The following is a 16842-nucleotide window of genomic DNA, read 5'->3' on the forward strand; positions in this document are numbered from 1 at the left end:
ACTTCAAAGGTGCCTGAGCATTTATGTTTTGCTGATCAAATATGGGCAAGCGAGATACCACTCTATCATACTCTTTTATGAACATTGCAATCCTGCTTATATACATAATTCATGACGCTTATTATTAATTGTTGGTACCTTTCCATGATTGACATAGCTATTAGATGATCTTATTTGCATGTATCTTATTATGAACTGCCTAAGTGTTAGCCATAGCATGAGAATATTTACATCATATGAACAAATGTGTTCGTGAAAGTTCTTTTATCGCTCGGTTGTTAACCGAATTGCTTGAGGACAAGCAATAAGCTAAGCTTGGGGGAGTTGATACGTCCAAAACGTATCTACTTTCCCGAACACTTTTGCTATTGTTTTGCCTCTAATTTGTGTATTTTGGATGCAACTAACACGGACTAACGTTGTTTTCAGCAGAACCGTTCGGTGTCTCGTTTTTGTGCGGAAATCCAACTTTCGGGAAAATCCTCGGAATTTATGCGAAGGTCCTATTTTCCCAGAATATTGGCGGAGCCGAAGGGCGAGCCAAGTGGGGGCACGAGGGCCCCACACACTAGGCCGGCGCGGCCCAGGAGGGGCCCGCGCGGCCCTAGTGTGTGGCGGCCTCGGCTGGCCCCCGACGCCCTCTTTCGGACTACTTATTGCCTTCGACCTAAAAACGCACGGGGAGAAGTCGAAGTCGCCAGAAACCCTCCAGAACGCCGCCACATCGCGAAACTCCGTCTCGGGAGCCGAAGTCTCCGTTCGGCACTCCGCCGGGACGGGGAATTGGAGGAGATCATCGCCACCATCACCACCGACGCCTCTCCATCGACCAGCCATGTTTCCCCCATCCATGTGTGAGTAATTCCCCCGCTGTAGGCTGAAGGGGATGGTAGGGATTGGATGAGATTGGTCATGTAATAGTATAAGATTGTTAGGGCACTAGTGTCCGTAATTGGTACTTTGATGATATTGTTGCAACTTGTTGTGCTTAATGCTTGTCACTAGGGCCCGAGTGCCATGATCTTAGATCTGAACATGTTATTACTTCATCATGATATTCATTGTTTATGGTCTTACCTGCAAGTTGTATACACATGTCGCTGTCCGGAACCAATGGCCCCGAAGTGACGAAATCGGGACAACCTGGAGGGGATGGTAGTGATGTGAGGATCACATGTGTTCACGGAGTGTTAATGCTTTGCTCCGGTACTCTATTAAAAGGAGTAGCTTAATATCCAGTAGATTCCCTTGAGGCCCTGGCTGCCACCGCTGGTAGGACAAAAGATGTTGTGCAAGTTTCTCATTGCGAGCACGTACGACTATAATTGGAACACATGCCTATTGATTGCTTTGTACTTAGACACCGTTTTATTATTATCCGCAAATGCCCCGCTTGATTGTTACATGAGTTTATCTCATCCATGCAACGCCCGTTATCCGTCCCGTGCCTACGTATTTTAATCCTGCTCGTTTACTATAATCACTATCGTTGTCTCCGTTACTCGTCGTCGTTATTTCGCTATCGCTATCTGCTATAGAACCGTTACTACTCGATAAACTCTTGCGAGCAAGTCTCGTTTCCAGTGTGCAGCTGAATTGACAACTCCGTTGTTAAGGCTTTCAAGTATTCTTTGTCTCCCCTTGTGTCGAATCAATAAATTGGGTTTTACTACCCACGAAGACTGCTGCGATCCCCTATACTTGTGGGTTATCATCCAGCATGACCATGGAAACTTCTTATACCATTGATATCTCGTGGAGGTGGTATTTTTTTATATGGTCTCCACTTTTGACTTGTCAATTTCTATGCCTCTTCCCGAGATCTTGTGTTCTAGTACTATCCCCTCTTAAAACCATTAAGTGGCACTTCTCCCAGTTCAAAACTAGATTAGTATCTTCACATCTCTACAACACTTTATGCAAATTACACAAGCAATGGTTAAACGAAGTTCCATAGAAGGAAAAGCCATCCATGAACACTTCCATTATATGCGTAATATAATCGGTAAATATAGCGGTCATGCATCTTTGAAAAGTAGCCGGTGCATTGCATAATCCGAAAGGCAATCTGCGATAAGCATATAATCCAAAAGGACAAGTGAAAGTTGTTTTTAATTTATCTTCCGGATGAACAACTATTTGGGAGAACCCGGAATATCCATCAAGATAACAAAAGTTTGGATGTCTAGCAAGTCCTTCCAGAGTTTGATCTATAAAAGGCAATGGCTAATGATATTTCCTAGTTGCCTTATTCAATTTTCTAAATCAATGCACATCCTATGTCCTACAACAGTTCTGGTTGGGACCATTTCATTGTGTTTATTTGGTACAGCAATAAATCCTCCTTTTTTAGGGACACAATGAACATGACTCACCTAGTCACTTTCTTTAACATGATAGATGATACCTGCATCGAGGAGGCAGATGATTTCTTTTCTTACCACTTCATTCATTTCAGGCTTAAGTTTCCTCTAAAAATCAGCCACTGGTTGGGCACCGCCTTCCATGAATATTCGATGAGTGTCTATTGACGAAATGATCCGCTTCAAGTCATCCAAAGAATACCCAAAAGCCTTACGGTGCATTTTAAGTACCATCATTAACTGTTCTTCCTCCTTTTCTGAAAGGTTAGTACTTACAATAACTGGATATCTATTTGTTTCATCTAAAAACTTATATTTTAAATCTAGAGGAAGATGTTTCGGTTCTGGTGGTGGTAAATGTTCATCTCCCTTTCTTTCAGGTACTGCATACTTCTCATTAGTTGAATTATCAACAATAGGGAGAGATCCCAAACATTTTTCGATAGTATTTTCATTTCCAAGTAAACTTACCTCTAAATCATCTCCAGGAGTATCATAAAGTATTGCGGAAAGATTATCCAGATTAACTTCAAAGTCTTCCTCTTCAATAATTGGTTTATGAGTGAACTTTGAGAAATGGAATCTCATCACTTCCTCCCCAAACTTAAGAGAGATAGTTTCTTTCCTACAATCAATATTAGCTCCTGCAGTGTTTATAAAAGTTCTTCCAAAAATAATTGGACAATGAGAATCAGTTGTCATATCAATGACAACAAAATCAATGGGATAAGTGTAAGGTCCTATTGTAATAGGTACATTTTTATTACTCCCATAGGAACTCTAAGAGTCTTATCAGCTAGCATTATTGTCATATATGTGTCTTTTAATTGTGAATGTTCAAGTTTATCTTGGATACCAAAATAAAATCTATAGGGAATAACATTAATAGCAGTTCCAATATCACAAAGGCCATAATAAGATGATCCACCAAAAGTGCAAGGTAAAACAGGTTTGCCCACACCTTTTGCTTTAACCATACCTTCTACAAATTGTGAGGCTTCGGAATCAAGCTCAACTACGTTGTAGTGTGCATACATAGCTAAAATACCTTCCTTAGTTACCTCACTGTCTCCATACAAAATTTCAACAGTAGGTCCCATATTACTAAATTTTACCTCTGGTGCTCTTACCTCCCTTACCTCTTCTTCTTTTTGTTCTGCAAGGAGTTGAGCTCTAATGTACCTTGCCGCTTTCATTGGGAAAGGGAGCGGTTCATTGTAATGCATCCTTTCAATGGGTACCACTTTGGGTACTTCAGCTTCAACTTGTGTTGCTTCAATGATTTGAGGTGGCGGAGTGTAATGAAGTCATTCTTTCTTGGGTACTTCAATGAATTCTGTAAAAGCTTGTAGAACATCTAATAACATAACATCATCAAGATTTAAGCTCACTAGCTGTTTCTTTTAATTGCCCGGTATTTTTACAAGAATTTAAACAATCGTATTCAATTTCTATTTCTCCCTCACTTCCAAGATCAAAGCTCCAAGATACTCTATTTCTATGAACTTTGTCTAGACGTGTCCAGGCTTGCTCGGCTGTGAGTTCCATGAAAGATCCACCGATAACAAATCTAATTCTCTTTTGTTATCTTGTTCAAGTCCTCTATAAAAGATATGTAAAACATACCAAGGTGGTAAATCATGATGGGGACATTTTTGAACCGTACCTTTAAACCTGAGGTAGGCTCTCATTAAGCTTTTGCTGCGACGATACTTGAAATTTGTTATAAACCTTCTTGCTTCAGCGGACTTGACTTTGGGATAGAACCGAAATATAAATTCCTTCATAAGATTCTCCCAAGTATTTTCTGCAAGGCAATTTCTATACCAAGATAATGCAGTGTTGGTTAGAGATTGACTAAACAATTTAAGTTTTATTTCATCATTAATGTAGTTTCTCAATTTAATTGTCCAACACAACTCAATAAGAGAATGTAAATGACTATAAGGATCCTCATCGGGATCATCTCCTGCAAAACTATTCTCCTTCATAATAACAATAAAACGTGGATGAATAGCACACTCCACATCACTCCCGTTGGGGAATTTCCTTAGCGAACCCTCGGTTGAATCTCCCGAGGTATTCAACTGCATCAAGCTTATTCATAAGCACGAGAGCAGCCAGTGTATTACCTAAAACTATTAAACAATTTTAGTAAAAATAATAATAGATAAACAACTAAGAACAAAGACCAAAAAAGTGAGCTCCCCGGCAACGGCGTCATAAAATAGCTTGATAACTGCAAGAACACATATCAGTTATAGCTAGTTTCGAAATAAGAGTATCGAACCACGAGGAGCTACTGGTTAGGGTCTTAATGCCCCTTGCTACTTTCTACTAAAGATTACTTAATAATTATTTTCTAATCAAAAAAATGTTTAAAGGGAGGTGTTGTAAATGGTTGCAAATAAAGTAAATAAAGCATTAAAAACATTATAAGAAAAGGGTTGAAACATAATAAGATAAAGTGTTCTCAGAGATTATTGGATCCACCTCTAGCACTAGTATTCATGTTAATCAAGATAAAGTATGCTTTTAACCATATTGTGTGTGGGAGAGCTCCATACTATGATGCGCCTAGAAAGCCATCGTTCATCACATCTCTAAATAACCATAACAGCTAGTCTTCTGCAAGCCACATATTGACTATTGCTATTAAGGGGTTTACCCCGTGGTTATCGATATGAGCTTTGTGACTCCTTATCCCCCTTATTCATGTGTCAAAGCGCCGATACGGTAATGTCACTTCCCGTCGTTCACTTCACCACACTTCCAAGGGTAGTTCCCTCTCGAGATCATAAGGCAAATATTACATGGTGCACAACACATAATATCAAGAGAGAGAACTAACACACATTAATACTTAAAACCATAGATCATCTTAGATTTATCTCATATTCATGCTAGGGTTTATCCATCTCCCAAGAACTAATAGGACTACTCACACATGGAGACAATCAAGAACATCATCATAATCTTTTGGATGGGATTTAAGGAATGGAACGAATTCGAATACAAATCCACAATAGCAATCAAGATTACAACTATGGTTGGAGCATGATGATGGTGATGGTGTAGTGGTTGATGATGATGAATGGGATGATGTTTTGTCCTCTGAGGATCCACGTAGCTGCCCGGATCTTGTTTTCTTCAAATTTCGTTCTTGAATCTGATCTACGACGGTGTTTTTCTGATCTCTGATCCGTCTGAGGGAGGTGAAAGTATTTGACGAGGCAGTGCTTCTGGAGGGTGGTACGGGCGGACGGTACGGGCAGGCCTTGCCCATACCGATGCCCGTGAAAGCTACTGAAAGTTGTTCTCGCATTGTCCTTTCGCCCAGGTGCATAATTAAGTGCAAAAATAATTTCTATCACGTCAAAATGCCAGAAAATGACAGTTTTCATTGATATTTCATCATCAACTTATAGTTTCAAGATCATGTATAGACAAGCATAAAAAGGCGCGGTAGCGTAGTAAAATACAAAAAATCCTACTACTACTCAATGATAACTTGATAAAATAACGATGTAAAAGCATGCTAAAAATGCACTCATCACATATTTAGGCCGCATTTACGTCTCCCCTGACCTAGTATACAGACGCATTTTCGAACCACGTGTTTCGCAAACCAGCCTATTAGAGATGCCCTAATACTATTGCATGGCATTGCGGCGTCCCGTCTGAGATAACCTAATACTACTGCAGACTCACGCCAGCCCGCGGTTCGTTACTTAACCGACGCGCTCAAGTAGCCAACGTCACGCCAGCCTGCCGCCCGTCCCGGTTGGTCGTCCTGATCGTAACGCCAAGATCTTCATCCAGGCCGTCTCTTGCACGGCTTCTTCAGTGTTACAGGCAGAAGCACATGCCTTATTGCTGGCTGTTCGGGTGGTACATGCGCTGGGATGGACTGGAGTTTCTTTCCTCTCTGACAACAAAATGCTTGTTGACGCAGCCTCAGCAAATGATTTACTCTCAGCTACAGGTCACTGGTCGATCAGACCAGTCCTTGCTGATGTGCTCAATCGCAGGAATCAGTTTGCTGAAAGAATTATCAAAGTTCCTCGCTCCGAGAACAAGGTGGCTCATGCGCTTGCTAAGCGCGCCTTTCGGGATCATTCAGATTCCCGCAGTTTGTTCAGATGTAAATCAAACCTGTTGTCTCCTTCGCTTTGTTTTTGCAGGACTTCTCTTTGTAATCTCAGTTATCCCTCTGGGAGGCTGCTGCCAGTTCACTGCCAGGCGTGTTAAATAAAGCATCAGTTTGCCAAAAAAAAAAAAAGCGCGACGCAACCGTTTGCGTCCGCGCGGATCGGAAATGCGTCTGGCACCATCTCCAGCGGGGCGACGCAAAGTGACCGGGTCGTCCGCGGAGACGCAAACCTGGCCCAAATATGCGTTAGGTTTGCGTCTCCACGGACGCTCGGCGATCGCGCGGATCCGCTCGCGTCCCCACGGGCCCTCATGGCAGCGACCTAGGTTCGAGCGGCCTCGAATTCACAACGCGCGCCGGTCTGGCAAACGCGGCGATCAACCGCCGCAATGGAGCGCCGAACCGTCGCGGAAGAGCAACCGCCGGCCTCTTCATTATACGCGCCGCCGTTAACCCGCGCACATTATAACCCCCGCGTCTACGGTAATTCAAGTTCAACCGCCTCCTTCTTCTTCCTCTTCTTCTTCTTCTCCAACACCGGCACGCCATGAGCGACTACACGCTGCCGTCCGACTCGGAGAGCGAGGGCAAGTCGCCCGAATTTCTGCATTGGTGGGAATCCCCTGCGACGCCAAGCGATCCGGGCTACACGCCCAGCGACCCTGCCTCCACGCCGAGTGAGGACGAGGAGGACGGAGGCGGCAATGGCAGCGAAGGCCAGGAGGAGGACGGAGGCGGCGCTGCCAGCGACGCCGAGGACGAGGACGAGGGCCAGGAGGAGGAGGAGGAGGACTCCGACAGCAAGTTCGCCCGGTTGGAGGCGCAGGAGGCGGTGGCCGACAAGGCGGCGGCAAGGAAGAAGTCCAGAGCGCTGGCGCGGGCGGCGCGTCATCGTCCGTTCACCGACGACGACGACGAAGACGCCATTGCTTCTAGTTTCAACTCCTCGACGGGCGCGTCGTCCTCAAGTTCCGACGAGGAGGTGACAAGCAAGAGGCGCAGAAGTTTCGACGACGAGGCAGGGCCTTCTAACAAGAAGGCCGAAAAATAGTTTTAGTTTATATGTTTTTAAATTTCTTCTTCTTTGTATGTTAAATATGTTTGTATTTAGTCGATTGAAGTATCCAATTAATTCTTTAGCCTATAATCTATTAGATTCGACCAACATGACATCATTGAGTACAACTTTTTCGCGTTTAAAACTTGACCATTCAACAAAATTGAAAAGAAGTAGCACCAAAATGCGTCGGACCGCTGGAGGTAGCCCCCGACGCAAACGGACAATTTTGCCCCTCGCGGTTATTTTGGCGTCCGCCAGACGACGCAAACGGACACGAGCGGACAATTTGAACGTTCGAAATGCGTCGCGCCGCTGGAGATGCCCTAACAATGCGCTACGTACAGGGCGGCTACGCTGCTGAATAACGGGGCTGTTCCTGGAAACAGGGGGAAGAAATTTCACGGTCTTCACGACGATGTTTAAACTCCCACGTAGCATGCCACCTTACACATTCATAGTTTTCAAACTTTATTGTTGGTCTCTGATCGATGGTTGCCAGCAATTCCAAATACTATATTAATACCTCTAACAATGAATAGACGTTTGAATTTATCTAAATCCAAATGTATCTATACGCTATTTAATGTCTAGATACATCCAGATTTAGACAAACCTTAGATATTTAATTATAGACGGAGGGAGTAATATTAACTGTTTTGTGCAATGTACTGTAAGCACGTTCTGTGCCAATGCTTGCTAATGAAATCCAAATATGATAATTGTTTCATAGTCCCGGGCCAAAAAATAAGAAGTCTCTTTGATTCGTAGGACAAAATTGTCATATCATTTCCATTTCAATCATACAGGATTTTGTGTGCATCAAAGTTTTTCTCTTGATTTTATCGCTTGAATTTTTTTTGAAAAAGATGTTTGAGATGATATTAGATTTCCTATGAAATATTGTGCAAACAATTTTCCGATAGACGCATCCATAGTGGCCCCGGTAGGAGGTGCGTGGGGTGAGGCGGGATGGCACACACTGCAAGGTCATCAACAACACGGTCGTGGTGTGCCGCTGACGATGGCCGTGGGGGAGCATGGTGTCGGCACGTGGAACGACGGGCTCGAATGCATTGTGCGCATCACGGCTTGCCGAGCTAGGACTCGCTAGATGGCTGACAAGCGAGAGGAATTGGCAGGCGAGTCCAATGAGTTCCTTCTTATTGAGGCATTTAGTCTGTCCCGAGCGGATTCAAAAGTACAAATCACCATAGGAAAAAAATTCTAAAAAAACTAAATTCCTACGCAAATCCTTTCAATTAAAGAGGGCCGCCCAAGATGGTTCTTGTAGTAGGAACTAATCAATAATATCTAAATTGGAGCAACCCACTAAAAGTAATTCTCTCAACATGCAAGCTAGACATATCAGCAAGAATCTAATTGGTCCACGTCACCCAGCCTATCAATTATTATTTTTTTGCAAATATTTGTGCGGGCGTTCCATCGCTTCCTTCCCCTTCATCTCTCTGCTTATACAACTGTTTACGAGTATCTTAAGCGTCAGCAGTCACTAACTCTTCGCGGCTCTCCTAGCTACCCAATTTATTGTGCATCTGTTTCCTATTAATCGATCTCCTGAGCTTCCCGATAGACCCATGAATAACTACCCTCTATATAAAACCTTAGCTTTAGTGTCCATCTGTTTAGACAGAATCAATTAGAACATCTGCACGAGATCGCCAGGGTAGTGTTCAGCCATCTTCCGTGCGTTTCTGATGAGGCCTAAGGGCTAGGATGTGCCCAGATCCCACGAATTTGACCAAGTGAGTGGATGAATGAGGGGGAAGAGGATGAAGAACACAAGATCCAAACAAGAACACACACACACAACCCAACACAAACCAAATTTACTCCCTTGGTAGGTTAGACCAAGCCAATAGAACCACTTCTTAGAGAGACCCTTGGGTAGAATCTAACAAGTGGGAGATTGGTGAGGAGATCTCAACTAGAACTTGGATGAGAGAGGGGTAGCCTTGAATCATCCATGAAGAGTAGAAACCACTCAAGAGTGCCTTGATACAAAGGGGATGAAACCCTAGGGAGACAAAGCTCATCTTCATGTTTAAGCTATCATCTTGTCTAACCCTAATTGGGGGAGAGGGATGAGCTATATATAGGCCCGGATCCGTCCGGGGGTAAAAGGGGCATTACAATAAAGTAGTTATGAGCATAGATGATAAATAGACGGCTGAGATGAAGTTGACTTCGATGGGGCCGGCAGTGCCGCGTGCTTGGGGCGGCGAGTGCCGGTGGGGCCGGCAGCTGCCGGTCTCGCTTGGGCGGCGAGTGCCGGCCATGGCGGCGATGCCGGCCGAGTGGGGGCGGCGGTGCCGGCCTTGTCGTGGCTGGCGGGCTGGAGCGCTTCTCCTTCTTCTCTTCGGTCTTCCCTTCTTCTTCCGGGAATCATGTGGCTTCCCTCTCCTCGGCTCCTTGACGCTTCCTTTGGGGTCCTTGGCGAGATTGGTACCTAATGACACATAGACATAGATATGAGGTAGCAATCCGTCCAAGGTTATGTCGAGTTCAAGTGTATAGAGGAGTGAATTCACCTTATCATGTATGGGCTTCACTCGGTCTCGGGTCATTGGTTCTCTTGGGGGAAACGTTGGCCATGATGTAGTTTCGACGATAGGCGGGGCTACATCATCTCCCCCCCCTTGGGGAAGAGTCGTCCTCGACTCTTGTTCCTCCTCACCGACGGTGTAGTCCATGACGGGTGTCCCATGTTGTGGTAGAGGGATAAAGTCGCGGTCGAAGAAGAGCTTGGGGAAAAACAACTTGCAAATGGAAAGCTTGTGGATGCCAATTTTGTGATCGGCGAACAAGAGGCTCTCAATCAAATACGAAGCATCAAGTCGTTTCTCCAAGAGGCATTTGGCAAAAATGGGAAACAAAAGTGTGTCGATGTATCCAAAATATGGAAGGGCAAAAATTTGTGCATGTAAGAGTTGTAAGGTGTCAAAAATGTGTGGTGTAGCATTGTCCCAAACAAATGGAACAAACAAAAGGCAAGTATTGGCGGCAAAATTTGGGGCAAAATTGTTATATGCAATGGCAAAGCTATGGAGACTTCTAGCTTGGGAAAGTATGGTTGGCGTGAGCCAAGTATGGGTATCCTCAAGTGTCAAAGAATCCATTTCAATTGCCAAAGGTGAAATGAGAAATCCAAGGAAGAGCAACTTTATGAGTGACATGTGGCACAAGATGCATAATGTGTCTCTCACATGTATTACATGGTCCTTGAGATTCTTGGAGTGTATGATGATAACATCAAGACATACAACAACCATTGTGCCAACAAGATGTGTCAAGATATGTTGCATAAGAAGCAAAAGAGGTGACGAGGCATTGGTCCAAACCGGAAGCTCGACAAGACAAGCCGAAAACACATGAGGGCGAAGGCGTTTGGGAACATACCCTTTGGCGTGAATCCCGTGGGTTGGATCATGTATCTCATCCGTGTTGGGGTAGCTCTCAATTGCGCGTTTCGTGAGCTCATGCTCCGTAGCGGTGGAAGTTGTCATTCGGGTACCTATACACACAAAAGAGAAAACAAAAAGCGTGTGTGCATGGTAGAGGAACACATCATCCATCATGATGTTCCATGTCTTGTGCACATCACCATTAGTGTCAATCAAGATAGTATGAAATGCATGGCGATGGTGCATATGGCAAGAAGGTGCATTCATGGCATGTGGTAACTCATGATCATCAAAAATAGAGAAGGCTATGGGGGCCATCTCATGGACAATGAAGTAAGCATTCTTGCATACCAAGCATAAGAAAGAGCAATTGTTCACAATTTTGGATGCAAGGATCATGGAATGGTGTAAACATTTGGGGCAAAGCATGTGGAACATGTTATCATTGTTGTCGACAACCCTATGTAAAGAGCAAGTGTTCATCAAGGGTGTCACAACACAAGCATGATCATAATCATTATCATTGCAAGCAAGCGGGGAAAATGTGAAGCTCTCATAGCATGGCATGGTCATGGTATCACAAGCAATCAATTTCACATGATCAACAATGTTATCAAGCAAAGCATCGCATGGGAAAATGAAAGTAGCATGTGAAGTAGCAAATGTATCATCAAGATCATGCATGCACTCATAAGTCATCATGTCCACTAGTGGGATCATGGCATCATCAACACCTATGTTGTTACCTTTGTAGGCCGACTCATGTGAAGTAGGTGTTGTGGAAGTAGGAGGATCCATGTGGTCGACATGTCCATCTTGGAGCAAGCATGGTGAGATATCATCGTCTTCATGCACCATGTACATCTTCTCCATGAGCGGGAACTCGTCCTCCGTGGAACCTAGTGCAACATAAGAAGACACAAACGAGGGAGAGGTTAATGTGTTAGCAAATGCGATGTCCTCCATGGACCTATCATCTACCTCTCGCAACTCACTTTGTGTATCACTCATATCCTCCAAACGGAAGCACTCAAACTCACATATGGGGTGGAAGTCACTCAACTCACTATCACTCTCACTCAAGTGGGCTAAGTGGCTCTCATCCTCACATGGGATTGGTACCAACTCATCAATGAAGCATAGGGGAGTAGGCTCGACTTTCTCATCTCCATGCGCTTCCTTGGTTGAAGGGAAATTCCCATGCTCAACCATCTCAACTCCATGCGCCTCCGTAGGTGAAGGGAGAATCCCATGCTCACCATGCTCAACTCCCTCGCCTCCTAAGTCGTCCTCAAGTGGTGGCATCTTGGAGACTTGTGTATTGAGCTTGTCGAAGTAGAGCTTCTTGGCGCTTGGCGTTGTGCATTGCCATGCCATGTGACCCTTTGCCTTGCACACCTCACATAGGAGATTGGGACATTCCCGTGGAGGATGGCCTTGTTGCTTGCACTTGTAGCATCGGAGTCCATAGGCGTATGACGAGGTAGGGGCCATTGTGGTGGTGGCACAAGAGATAGAAGTCGCCTTATGAGGAAGGTCTTCATGTTGAGGCTCTCGTCTTCTTGCCTCATCACCATGTCTTGAGTGGTGTCGTCGAAGATCATGTGTGGGCGGATGTCGATGTAGACCATGAAGTGGTGGTGGCCGACGACGATCATGAGATGGTGTGAGTCGATGACGGTCCTTGCCATGCCTAGATGATGGCTCATGCGACTTGGGCTTGCGGTGCCTTGAGGAGCTCGGAGAAGCGTGTCGATGCCGATCATGTTGGAGACGCTCTTGATGCTCCATATGATGTACTTGATGTCGATGATCGTGTGCATAAGCACTCTCATGATGGCGCCTTGTGGAGCTCGGAGAAGTGTGTCGAGGCCGAACATGTTGGGGACGCTCTTGATGATCCACATGATGATGCCATCGTGGAGGTCCTCTATCTTCATATGTAGCTCCATTGGCCAAGTAGGGGTATGTGGGCGCCTCGGCGTTGTTCAAGGTGGAGTCGAGGTAAGGCTCCGCCATGGTGTCGATGTCGTAGTCGTGGCGTTGCTCCACCATGACGTCCATGCTTGATGAGCCATTGTCGATGTAGAGCTCGTCGATGTCGTCCTCAAGGTGGTGCTCCACCATGTCGTCCATGTTGGCGATGCTCGCGGAGCCATAGTCGGTGTAGAGCTCCTCGATGTCGGAGATGTCGGTGATGCTTGCGGAGCCATAGTCGGAGTAGAGCTCCACATGTTCCTCCACATCCGCGGTGCTTGAAGAGGAATCCTCCTCGGAGTAGTCCATGTAGTCCTCCGTATCCTCTTCTTCACTATCCATGTTAGCACGACAAAAGCTATATGGTGGATGTTAGTGGAAGAAACTACCGTCAAGTCTCACCTTGAAGTGATGGAATTGGGTCAACTAACTAAACCAAGAGATAATTCAATTTGTGTTGGGTACACACACAAAAACACACGCAAAAGCTAGCAAATATGGTGGTAGGTGAGGATGGTGGAAAGCCAAAAGTCAAAATCCGAAATCAAGTTTGTTGTTAAGAGTGGGTAAGCTCCAAAAATCAAATGTCCAAATGGTGATCACGGAAACACGAATGATGTGGAACTCACACATGAGATAAATGGGGTTAGTGCGACCAAGGAATGAGCGGAAAAGTGTAAGAACCCAAAAGTAAGGGTGCTCGGTGTCACACTAACACAAGAAGAGATCAAAGCTTTGGTTGCAACTTGAGAGACAACAAGATTCACACGCGGCCTCTCTTCTCTTTTCTCTCTTTTGCTTAAAAGCTTTTTACTCTTTTGTATTTGGTGGCACTTGACACTCTTTTGTATTTGTATGTATGGGGGCACTTGCACTCTTTTGCTCTTTTTGTGTTTTGGCGGCTTTTTTCTCGCACTATGTTAGCGTTAGCTCGCTTTTGCTATTTTGCCACACGAGTCCTTGCTTATAAGCTTGACTCCACACTACACACACACCTCACAATCGGGGCCACGTGCAATGTCTCGCAACACTTGATAAGCAATGCTCGATAGGATAGGTCGCAAAAGGAAGAGGGGCTACAAGGTGGGGAGCAAGTTATACCTAGATGAAAATGTTAGGCGGTGTCGGAACACACAACTTGCGAGGATGGCGACGACGGTGTCGTAGTTGCGCCGGAGTCCGGGTGCCGAAGGTGTCGCCGCGGTGTTGATGTAGGCGCGGAAGCTTGTTGGACAAACCTTGCACTCCGAAACGGAAACCGAGCAAAATAAGTCAATGCCCGAAAATTTGGGTCACGACGAGCGATCGAAGGTGTCAAAATTTTGGAGTCGGAAAATTTCGGAAACGGTGTCTAAATTAGAGTCAGTATGAAAAGGGATAGCTGTGAAAGTTTGGGGTCAAACGGACGCCGGAAGGTTGTCAAAATTTGGGGCAAAAAATGGAGTCAAAATTGGGCGAAACTTGAACAGCCCATGTAGACTGGGCGGCACTGCCGGCGTGCATCGGGCGGCACTGCCGTGGTGCGGTGGCCGGCACTGCCGGGCTGGTTAGGCCGGTACTGCCGGGCTCGGTCGATTTTGCTGCTTGGAAGGAAACGAGTGTGAGGTTTGGTGGCGTGGTGAGCAGAGATGGAGGCGCGCGGCGTGGTGGTTGTCTGCGGAGCTAGCAGATGGGAAGATTGAGCACGGTAGGTAGCGTCGTGAGCATCTGATGCGCGCGTGGGAGCTAGCAGGCGGCTTGGTGGGCGGCGCGGGCGGAGGCTGGTGGTTGTGGCGGGCGCGCGTGGAGGCGAGCTGGTGGCGCGCGCGTGCGGCTTGGGCGGTCGCTGCGTGCAGGGAGGCAGTGAGGCCAGGCGGAGGGTGAGGCGCTGGGCGCGGTGGTGGCCTGGGGGCGCCGCGGTGATGGCCGCGGAAGCTGGAGGTGGAGGTGGCCTGATGAAACGTCCGGGGCGGGCGAGCTCGATTGGAGCTGGGGCTCGACGGCTGGCGGCAGTGCCGGCCACAGCCCACCGGCAGTGCCGGCCTCTCAAGAACAGCACGAACTGTTCGTCGATTTTGAGCTCGGACGGACCGAAAATCGTCGGATTTGCACGAAATCGGATGAAATTGAAGGGGAAATGATGGGGGAAAGATAGATCAACCTTAGGGACATGAAATCATTGGACCAAAACCACTCAAAACGCAACAAAATCACAGATCTGACCAAAGGCAATTTAGGGCTATTTTTTGGGGATTTTTTTGGAGAAAATTTTTGGGGCGAAAATGGATGGACGGGGGTCAAATCCGGGCTAACCTAGGGCTTCTGATACCATTTGATGTGGCTCTGATGCCATTTGATGAGGCCTAAGGGCTAGGATGTGCCCAGATCCCACGAATTTGACCAAGTGAGTGGATGAATGAGGGGAAGAGGATGAAGAACACAAGATCCAAATAAGAACACACACACACACAACCCAACACAAACCAAATTTACTCCCTTGGTAGGTTAGACCAAGCCAATAGAACCACTTCTTAGAGAGACCCTTGGGTAGAATCTAACAAGTGGGAGATTGGTGAGGAGATCTCAACTAGAACTTGGATGAGAGAGGGTAGCCTTGAATCATCCATGAAGAGTAGAAACCACTCAAGAGTGCCTTGATACAAAGGGGATGAAACCCTAGGGAGACAAAGCTCATCTTCATGTTTAAGCTATCATCTTGTCTAACCCTAATTGGGGGAGAGGGATGAGCTATATATAGGCCCAGATCCGTCCAGGGGTAAAAGGGGCATTACAATAAAGTAGTTATGAGCATAGATGATAAATAGACGGCTGAGATGAAGTTGACTTCGATGGGGCCGGCGGTCGCGCGTGCTTGGGGCGGCAGTGCCGGTGGGGCCGGCAGTGCCGGTCTCGCTTGGGCGGCAGTGCTGGCCATGGCGGCAGATGCTCGGCCAGGTGGGGGCGGCAGTGCCGGCCTTGTCGTGGCTGGCGGCTGGAGCGCTTCTCCTTCTTCTCTTCGGTCTTCCCTTCTTCTTCCAGGAATCATGTGGCTTCCCTCTCCTCGGCTCCTTGACGCTTCCTTTGGGGTCCTTGGCGAGATTGGTACCTAATGACACATAGACATAGATATGAGGTAGCAATCCGTCCAAGGTTATGTCGAGTTCAAGTGTATAGAGGAGTGAATTCACCTTATCATGTATGGGCTTCACTCGGTCTCGGGTCATTGGTTCTCTTGGGGGAAACGTTGGCCATGATGTAGTTTCGACGATAGGCGGGGCTACATCAGTTTCATTGCAGATGTGGTATAGTGATGGTGAACTGGTGATACACTCATACATCTTGATTCCCTGCAAATTCCCACAGTTCGTCTCTCCCTCCCTGTCTGGGTTTGGACGTTTGGTGCTCCAAGGTGAAACAGGTATCAGGTTCCGGTAATTGTGATTATATATCTTTCCACCCCTTGAAAATTGCTTGGTTTCACCAATGTTTAATTTCAAGATTGCATGAAGAACTTTGGTGGGGTTCCACCGTGAAGTATTAAATCTTCACGTTACCTTCGCTCAGTTGGTTTGATTGATCCCTTGCCACCATATTGCCCCCAGCAGAATCATCATATGCAGGTACAAATAAAACTAGCATATATTTTAGAGCTTTACTCTGCATGGCTATCGCTTCACAATATCAGCAGAAGAGGATACTTCTGATCGCTGTATCCTGAACAAAGAGTTGGATGTGTTGCATATTCGGTCAATATAAGGGGTGATAAACACATAGATCAATGCAGCTAATTTCCAGATCTGAGATGTGTACATATGCAGCGACTTAATATGTCAAGATATACATGTGGCACGTCTTCCTCTTATCAGTGTCACTGTGGGGCTTTGCTAT

The sequence above is a fragment of the Lolium rigidum genome, chromosome 2 (assembly GCF_022539505.1).
Source record: "Lolium rigidum isolate FL_2022 chromosome 2, APGP_CSIRO_Lrig_0.1, whole genome shotgun sequence".
NCBI lineage: Eukaryota > Viridiplantae > Streptophyta > Magnoliopsida > Poales > Poaceae > Lolium > Lolium rigidum.